This window comes from Canis lupus, chromosome 38 (assembly GCF_003254725.2).
Source record: "Canis lupus dingo isolate Sandy chromosome 38, ASM325472v2, whole genome shotgun sequence".
Lineage (NCBI taxonomy): Eukaryota > Metazoa > Chordata > Mammalia > Carnivora > Canidae > Canis > Canis lupus.
This window is the reverse complement of record NC_064280.1, coordinates 14,795,896-14,806,313: the sequence shown is the minus strand read 5'-3', so window position 1 is coordinate 14,806,313 and position 10,418 is coordinate 14,795,896. Positions and strand designations below refer to the sequence as shown.

General features: G+C 34.9%; 1 pseudogene; it reads left to right on the top strand.

The window, feature by feature from the left end:
• Positions 1-5,751: 5,751 nt before the first annotated feature.
• Positions 5,752-6,102, top strand: LOC112642896 (ribosomal biogenesis factor-like; annotated as a pseudogene).
• The last annotated feature ends 4,316 nt before the right edge of the window (positions 6,103-10,418 follow it).

Sequence of the window (10,418 nt, the reverse complement as noted above, 5' to 3'; positions counted from 1 at the left end):
ATTGTGGTCCAATTTCAAAATCCTTGGCCAAAGAGTCATTAGATCTTTTTCTTGACTACGGTGAGGTCATCTTTCCTAATGGTGGTTGAGAGGTTCACCTTTCCCTGGGGATACTTATTCTTGCTAGCATTTGCCCACATCTGGTGTCACCACAAATGGATTTCAGCAGGGGCACCTTAGGTAGAACACAGCAAAATAAATATATTAAAATGAAAGACAAAAATATAACATGGATCATTTGGTTGTAAGTAGAGGGAACTTGCTGGAAAAGATAAAGTACCAGTGAATGAATTACTTTTTATGTATAAAGGTGAGTCTGAATGCATGTAAATGGCAATAAGATTTGTTGTCTTTTATATATTATGCTGGTTATGGTATCATCCAAAGATACAGTGTGGCTGAAAATCTCCAGGTGTAACTCACTACTCTTTCTACACTCTGTGCTGAGACCCTTGGATTTGATCCTGTGACGACTACTCAAAAAAGCATTCGTTATTAGATACTGTTTCTTGGAATCAGGACACTTTTACACACACACACACACACACACACAGAGAAGAAGTATGCTGATTACTGATATCTACCAAGTTAACACATTTTAGAAGCTAAGTATTATGGTTGAATATGAAAGAGAGAAAAAAAAATCCACCCTCTATCCTCAAAAATCCTCCTGTGAGGAGGCTGGATCTGCACCCGTGAGACAATGAGTGATTAGTTAACCCAGGATAAGAGGGACTGGGACAACCACTTGTTAAGCCAAGGCAGGTGACTTAGAAATACACATTGTCTCATTCAATCCTACCATAAACTTGGGAGACATATTTTTATTTTTATTTTACAGAAACAAAAATGGAAGCTTAGGTGGCTATTCCTGAGGCAAAGATGACTCAATTGGTAGGTGAAGGATTTGAGATTTAAATCAAAATCTGTTTTGACAAATAACCTCCTGGTGTTTCCTGAAACCAACACCTATGCCCCCTGGAGACTCCATTTCTTGCTGTTAACCTTGGGAAAAAGAGCTATTGTACAGTGTCAAGATATGAGCTCTAGCTGCATGACTTTTGGGAATCCTTTAAACGTTCCTGTAGCCTACTTTTATCATTTATAAAATGTAGACAATATTTTCCTGTTTATCTTCCAGGCTTATTAAGCAAATGAAATAAAGGCTAGAGACTAGAAAGTGTTTTATGATACATAGAGCAAGAAATAATCTTAGAAACTAGTCCAATGCTTATGAGTTTACTGATGAAGAAATGGAGATTTAAATTAATTAACTAAAATAAAGTAATAAACTCTAAGGGTTACCGAGTCCTTTTAACATCTAGAGTACTGCTTTTCAGTCCATGCAAATATGGCATTGTGCAGTGGAGAATGCTGCTATTAATTTTGTTACGGATGTTGCCTTTATTACTGATTCTTGATTCCTAACCAATTCCAAGAGATTGTGTATAGCAAATATCAGTTCTATATGTAGATTACTCTTTGCCATTTGATAATAATGGAGCTAATATATTAAACTTTGAGTTTAGGCTAAGAGTTTAGACTAACTAGATGTTGCCATTTGATAATAATGTAGCTAATATATTAAACTTTGAGTTTAGGCTAAGAGTTTAGACCTAACTAGATGTTGATGAGTATTAGCAAATAAATGCACCAGTTTCCTTGAGATACCTTGATGAAGTCCTTCATAACCCAAGGGTATAGTTCAAAGAGTAGGGTTTAGTAACATCTTTCACAGGTGTGACCTTAATTGAGCAAACTAAATACACAATTGTGAGAAATTCTATATACCGAATTGCCCAGAAATAAAATGGTAATAATAATAAATAATACCAAATAATAATATTTGCATACTGCATTTTCACAAAAAAACTCATTTCATTTATTTCCTATTCATGTTTTCAAAATATGCTGTCATAGTCAAACATGTCCTAGGTCTAGGAACACAAAGATGAATATCACAGTCTGTTCTCTCAGAGCATACAGTCTATTGCTCATGTATAGAAACTTTTGGTTTACAGAGCCATTTGAGACTCAGAGGTTCTATGAAAAAAAATTATATTCATGTATATAGAATTTTGCTGTGACTCTAATCCATTGATCAAAACCCCTTCCCTCGGCAAAACCAAGTTTAGTGGTTCTAGGGATTATGGACCTCCGAATTGTAAGTAGACTAGATATTATGACTATTAATATTTTATAGAAGAATAAATTAAAGTTCACAAAGGTTAAGAAGCTCATGTGGGGGCATATAGTGATAAGTGGTGAAGCTAGATAAGAATCCCAGTGACTATATTTTCATTTTAAATTATAAAAGTAGAGTGTGCTCATGGTATAAAAAAATACATGTATCAAAACAAATAGTTCAGAAGTATGCAAAATGGAAAATGCTAGTTTTCAGTTCTGACTCCACTATTGAAATAGCCACTTCCACATCTAACTCACTTACAGAGAGCGAAGTTTTAATCCCGATCTTTGTAAGTCTGAATTTTAAACCAGATTGTATTGCTTGTTTGCAGAAATGTAGCTCCATATTTATTAAAGTATTTTAGTTGCATGTGACAAGAAGCAAATCTTTCTGGCTTGTCAAGAAAAAGATTAACCTGATAGGACAGCATCTGTTATAGAACCTGAGAAGCAAATGAACTCTAGGTATGAGCATTGCCATTAATGAGACTCACTCCAAATAACACAGTCTGTATCTGTTAGCTCCAATGGTGGCATTCTTGGGAAAGGACTTGCAATTACTCTGGAGCTCACTCTGGACCAACCAATTCTGTTCATGATGGGAACACATTGTCCAAAACATGGAGCTTTGTGTTTCAACCAGGGATCAGTGGGGGGTATGGGATAAGGGAGGCAGTTCCAGATGAAGGAGGTTTGACTGATTCAAATTACATGTGTCCACTCACTACCCTGTACGGTGCAGCAAGTACTCTAATAGCTTAGCGCTGTCATCCCAATCAATGGGGGTTGGTGATTTTAATCTTCTCAATTTTAACACCTTGTTTTAATATCTGATGCAAAGTTTGGTGTTCATTTCTTATTTGCATAATAAGCTCTTACGCATGCCAGTGAAGTGGTCTAAAAATGATGAGGGATTCTAATTAGCTACTAGAGAAATGACCACCAAAAATTTCCCCTCTTTAAGGTCAATATTCCTCAGAAGTCAGAAAATATGCTGCTGACATATTTCACCTGTTTGCTGCTGATTTTCTCATTAATAAATGTCACCTCTGTAATGGTAAAAATAGTTTTGTTTGTTCTCTTTGTGACTATATGTAAGCCTCAAAAAATCAGAAAAAAAAGCATGAAGTTCATGAAAATAATTATTATGAAAGACCTCAGTGCAGTACATTTCAATAAAAATTAACCTGTTGGATATTTTTAAGAATGAGTTAATGACATTTGACAAAAGAAGCTTTGGCACTAAAATTTTATTTGAGGATGTCAAAAAAATATTTCACTTTGTCCTTAGCTATTCAGGTCCTTGGACATAATCACAAGGCTTAAAGAAAACAATGAAGTAGCTAGAAATACTTAGATGAGAAAATTAGATTGGAAAAATCTAAGCTAGAAATTGCTATAGAAAACACTCTACATATTACTTTTGGAAAAGGAGTATAGCACAGTGGTTAAGAGCACCTGCTTTCTGGAGGAAAGGTAAATGGTTCAAATTCTGGTTCTGCTCCTATTAGCTGTGTGACCCTGACAAATTATGTAATTACAGGCTGTTAGCTGTCTCACAGTTTGTGTGTAGGTAAACAGAGATGATGGTAACAGTATGTCCTTTATAGGGCTGTTGTAAGGATTAAATAATACCTTAAATAATTAAATGATATATACATATATTATTTACATTTATGTAATAAATAATAGAAATACAAGTGTCTGGAATTAGTGGTGGTAGTAGTTGATTTGACCTATTTCATTTTCATTCATTTACCAAAATGCTTTGCATTCCATATTTTTGTGTTGGATTTTAAAAATTGTTTTCACTGAAATTTGGTTTTGTTTAGAGATCATAGGTGGCCCAGAACTTGACACTTTCATATAACATGATTCACAATATTAAGATATAAAGTAATTCTGTAGATGTTCCAGTTCAATACTGATTAAACTGAAGTTCCCTGACTGTGGCTGGCTCTTCAGTTTTGAGTGTGGCTCTTGGGTTAGCAACTATAAACAAATTATATGGACATTATGATTAAGGCACATCATATAATTTGAAAGACCTAGACTACTAAAAATATATTTCAGCTTAGAATTTAGAGAATTACATTAAAAATGACCATAATAAAAATTATGTCCTATTTTCTAATATGCTTTTCCTATGATAGAGAGCCAAGCTTTAAATTTGAAAATATCTTCAGCACTTGAGATAAACTCTCCTAAAGTACATTGTGAACAAATTCCATACTTATTTAAGAATTACTATAATTTTAAAAATTAAAATTTTTAAATTTAAATTACATTTTCAAAATTTAAAAATTCTAAATTTTTATTTTGAAGGCTTTTTTGAAATCTTAGACTTTCTTATAAGTAAATATACTCTATTTTTCTGTTCTATTAGTATGCATTATTGAGATATTGACATGCAATTATAAACATTATGTCTTAGTCACTTTCCAAAGATGTCAATCAATTCTGGTGCCAAATTTATTTAGGTTGTTTATTCTAAAATTTTTTATGGGTTGAAAATAAACAAGTTCTTGGAAAATTTGTGCCAAAATGGTTTCATTTTACATGATTAACAAGTACAACTGGGTCTTTGAAACTAGAAAAAAATGCATCAAATGAGGAACTTCATATTTTTTCAAGCGAAGTCTGATAAATGCATATTAATAGTGACTTGAAAACCCACCTTCATATACCTCCTACACATCTGAATGAAAATGAAATGAGGAGAATTCAATATTTTTAATTATATTATTTGAGAATTATAAAGAAATTCTCCTGGATAATTTCAAAAGAAGTAGTGAAGAGAAGAGGATGTACAAATCATATACTTAAGTAAAGTTAGACAAGAAGGGGAAAAATCATCTCCCAATTCATGAGGAAGAGAATTGGAACCAGAATCTTACATAAACTCTTAGAGAGCGTTCCTTCATAAATTGCTTACCATCTGTCCACTAGAAGGCACGTTGAGAAATTAGATTGATAAATATAAATTAATTTTTACATAGCTTGAAAGGGTTAGTAATATTTTGCAAGTATTGTGTAGCTAGATATACTATTGCATAATACCATTAAAACATTACAAGCCACCAAACAAGTTGAGAGAAAACTATAAACATTTGAGATTTTTTGAATAAAAGAATAATGGCAAGTAATAATGAACATATTCTTTATACGACAGAAAGGAAACATATGTCAATATGTCTCTGTAAAATGTACATTTTCTTCTAAGTTTCATTAACATCTACAGAGAAGCCAATGACATTTCACACATTTTTATTTTCATTGATATTATCATTTATAATCTCATGTTCCAGAAGCATTCAAACATTCATACAAATGATATAGTAAAGACAACTTTGGAGCTATTTACCATGTTCAATTCTTCTTCCACAACCCACACATACATACATGGACTCCTAAAATAATTTTTATTCCATAAGACTACGTTTCCAGCCATAGCTGTTTAGAATAGGAATCCTGTTGGTTCTGAGCCATTCTAGACACACTCTCTCCTTAAATTTTGAATCTGGGATTTGGATTGTGAGCTGCTGCACGAGGGTGTTGAAGACAATGGCCAACAACAAACTAAGAGGACAGAAGTCCCCAACAGTGTATTTCATATAGCCAGCCAAAAAAATTTTAAGTCTAAAAACAAAGCAAAACAAGTACCACTAATCTTAAGAAGATAAACATTGTGAATGATGAAAAAGTTAACAGAGTGAATAAAGCTTTTGTAGATATACAAAAGGAACTTGCAAATTTCTCAAAAGGCCTTTCCCTTGAACCTCCGCAGAAACAGCTGATTCCTCAGCAGTGTCATGAAAATGAACCAGTTGATGTTGATGAAGCAACAAGATTAATGGCTCAGTTGTAATACACTGGAGATACATCAAATATCCCCCAAAAGACCAATAAATTGAATGTTTTACACACACACACACACACAAAAGATTTTGAATCTGGGATAAAGAGTACTAGACTCTGCCAGCTCTTTGAGAGCACATAAACCCTAGAGCTGTGAGGTAACATACTCTACCTTACACTTTGGAGAGGCAGAGTAATAAGTCTATAGAGAAATATGGTTGAAGCACAAGTATGAAGAGAAGCAAAACCAGATACTGGGAGAGAAAGAGTCTAAGACAGGGCTTGCTGTGATTCCTGGTATTTATTACTTTACCTGCCCTTTCTCAGGCTCAACTCCCTGTATTTGGAATCTGTGAGAAACACTGAATTCTTACAATATTTTCTTCTCTTATTGCATGGTCTTGTCAGGGGACTACTGTCCATATGAGGAAACACTGCACTTTTTTTCACTCAGCAAATATTTCCTGAATGCTTACTATGTCCAGAGGACTGTGTTTTGTACAGAGTGTGAACAAAAGAACAAGATAAACATGATGTAGAACTAATCATCTGACAGAAATTAATGATGATGATTAGTAGAAGATGTATAACACTCGCTGCGGACATAATGAAACACCTGACCTGGTCTGAAGATATTGGGGAAGCATTCCATGAGAAAGTGACGTTTAGGCTGAAGCCGATGAGTGAAAAGTATGGAACTAACAGGCTTCACCTGTGTATAAATGAGAAGCCAATCAACCTTGCTTCCCAATAGTAAATACCAAATACTGCCGGAAAGAAAGCCTATTATTACACTGTTTAATATTTTAAGGCCTATTAAGCTGTTTAAATTTTCACAGGTAATTTGTACAATTTGAAGAACAAAGAAAGAAAACCAAATATGGAAATAACATTTAAAACGAAAGTGAAGAGCATTTGACATATCTCCCACCTTCTCACCCAGTGATTCATGATTCTAAGCATCCAAAAATTTCTTCCAAACCCAGAGGTTAAAGTAACATGTAAGGTGTTTAAGACAACTTAGTTAGTAAAAACAAATTGACCTCAGCGCAGTTATTATCTCCCTATGTTGGATAAAAGGAAATTAGAGAAACCTGAAGCTTGCCTCATGGGATATAGAGTAAGAATTAAGTAGATTTTGTCTTTAGGGGAACTGGCTTCAACCTGATTAATCAGCTAATCAAACGTCTTTGTTTAATTTTAGTTTCCTTATCAACTTAAAAAAAAAACTTTTCAGAGGACACCATCTGTGTAAACACAGCAGTTACAGGTAAGAGGAGACAGCTTCCTCTTTGTTCAGGAGTCTTTGCTTAAATTTTTTCCTTTTAATTATGGCTCAGCTAAAGGACATAAACACATAATATTTTAACACAAAAGACATATTTTTAAATGCTAGATAAGTATTATAATTAGTTAGGTAAGTGCAGACAGAGAGCATGTCAGGCAGGAATAGCTGAGTGAAGGTCCCAAGGCAGGGAGGAATGTGAAAGGTTGTTATATTTGGACAGAGGAACATGAGGGGGAGGGTGAGAAAAGAAGTTGGAGAGATAAGCAGAGGCCAGATTATGCAGGGTTTTGAGGCCATAATAAGACTTTGGAAAATTTATCATAAAAGCCATCAAAAGGTTTAAGGCAGAGAAATGATACAATCAGATATGCATTTTAAGACAACAGATTAGATGGAGGAGATATAAAAGTTTTTGTTAGAAAGTGCTTGCATTAGTGCGTATGGCTTGGACTCAGCTAGTCGCGATGGTTAAAACAGACAAAGGGGGAATGGATTTGAAAGAGATTTAAGAGGTAGAATTTATTGGTTTGGTGGTTAATGTGTCCCACGAAAATTCATAAAGGATGGTAATATTTGTAGGTTCTACCATTTGCTTTGATTGGAAACACTGGAGAGGGAGCAGGTTTAGGTCAAATTCACTTTTGTTCATATTGAGCCTGAAGCTCTTGTGAGACATTTAAAAGGAGAGGTCAAGTAAGCAGGTCTGGAAATCAAAAAAAGATATCTGTGTACAATCTTTAAATGTAATGCTTATTGATACATAGGTGATACTTGAAGGAACGGATAGAGTAGAGGTTCTTATGATTACACAAAATCAGAGGAGAGGAGGCCTGAAATTGAGTCTCAATGTTAAATAGAGTTCCAAGTTTTAAGAGTCCAGTTTAGAAGGAATCTAATAAAGGATCCCCAAAAGAAATAACCAAAGAATGGGAAAGGATCCAGTAGGAGAGACCTGATTGTATGTCCAAAAATACTTCGGGAAACAAATTTTCAAATAATCCCTGAGAACTTCTGAGGAATCTCAAATTTCTCTTTCAACTACAGGGAAATACATTGATTGTGACAAATCAGCCACCAGTCATCCACACAGCTAACTTTGGGGAAGATTTGTGCTAGAACACAGCCCTGCTTTCTCTCAGCGGAGAGCTCTTTCTTCTCTACAATAATGTGAGAGCCCCTCTTTAGTAGTTCTACTCAAAATTCTGTCAGAGTCAGTGCAAGTGGTAACACTTTGGAAGGATGGAAATGCCAAATGCCAATAGGCAGAGAAGGTAGGGTTCAGAATTCCCAACTTATGTTTTAGCTGTGAAAGTGTATCCAAAAGGCACTGCAATCTTCCTATTGTTGTCCAACAGAAATGGAAGATTATTTCAGGAACAGAGTTCAGGAAACCCTATGCCTGGAGTCCACCTGGCCACTAGAGGGCTCCAACCACACAGGTGATTGTTGTAGAATGCCCAGGGCTTAGAACAGTGTGTTCAAAGGCTATCTGTGAAACTAATGTATTTTTGTACATTTCAGTCATACAATAGAGTTAGTGTTAGAAACACTGACCGAGAAAAAAATAGATGAAGTGATTATATTTCCCTCTGCTTGGAGGTCTTTTCCCAACTGCATATAATTTACACAGGTTGGCAACCTACAAAATTCTTTGTTAGCAAATTATAGTGTACAATTACTTCTTAGCTCTGTTTGTCTTTGTTTCTTTACTCTCTTGTTCCTGTGAACAATTTCATCTTTCCTTCTTCATGAAGTCTGCAAAGAGAGAAAAGAAATGAAACTGACACAGAGTATGGGAAATTCTACTCTTTTCTGACCCTGTCCTACTGGTCTACCATGAACACTTTCCCAAATGCCTCTTAATAAATATAACCATTATGTAAAGTTATTTTCAGAGTCCCAAAAGCGAGATATGTTGTCATCATGCATTGTCCCCAAATTCCTCAAAGATAAGCCAACCACGTCAGACTATACTAGATTTGGAACTCGTCTATCGTAGGCTTTTCAATAGTTTTTTGAATGTCCTTGGGGCAAACTTGGGTGTGGGGCTGGAGGAATTGCAAGAAGCAGCCCTTTCCATTCCATCTCTTGGCTGGACCTACTAGCCTGTCATCCTGGGATTCCTAAGCATAGAAGTCTGATTCTGGCTGTGTATTATTCTTTGCTCTGAGAAAGGTGGGTTCTCTAGGCATAGAAATAAGAATTTTTTCTGCTTTCTTTTCAAAATGAATTGGTTCTACTTTGGAGAAAGTCCCCAGCAGACCTCTAGAGGGTGTATTCAGTATCAGCTCACAGCTTTGTTGACCCTTTTATGTTCAGGGAATTGCAGAGAAAAGCAATTAGAGCATTCAAGGTGACAGCCAGGAATATGGACTGGACAATGCAGGATAAGTGGGATCTCATTGCACTTGTTGTATCACCAGCAGTATGTGGGTGTAGAGAGTTACTATGTAGTCTCTTTCTTCATCTCCTAGGGATGAAACAGAATCATGATAGTTAAATCAGAATGTGATCTAGTCTCTGGATAGCTATACATATTCCTTTCTGATGGATTTCTCCTTATTTTATCAATGCCAGGTCACTTAGAAGTATAATTTAAAACTTCCATATATGTCATTTTTGTATATATTTTATGGTACAAAAATTAAACGAAAAATACAAATGAATATATTGTAGGGTGTGAACTGATTCATTTTATTAAGCTCCTAACTAAATGTGGTATTAGCCTATATTTGAAGCCATTTAAAACATTTACAAAATGAATTTCAAATAATTTTTTGACCAAAGATCATACCAGGCAGCTAACTTGATTTGTGGATTTAACTTTGTACATTTTGCCTTTATCAATTGACATCACTTTTGATCTGAGAAGTTTTGAAATAAACTAGAATCTATAATCAGAGGAATCAAATATCTTCCCTTAAAAGCCCTTGCTGAGATGCCTCCCAAATGCTTCTTGATTGTCAATAGAAGCATTATTCACACAGTCTGAGGGGCCCCAAGGAGAAGAATATTTTGGGTAATCGAAATTGCAGGTGGATATCCTTTACTAATTACAGAGCACAGAAGTTTTTAAATTGTCAAG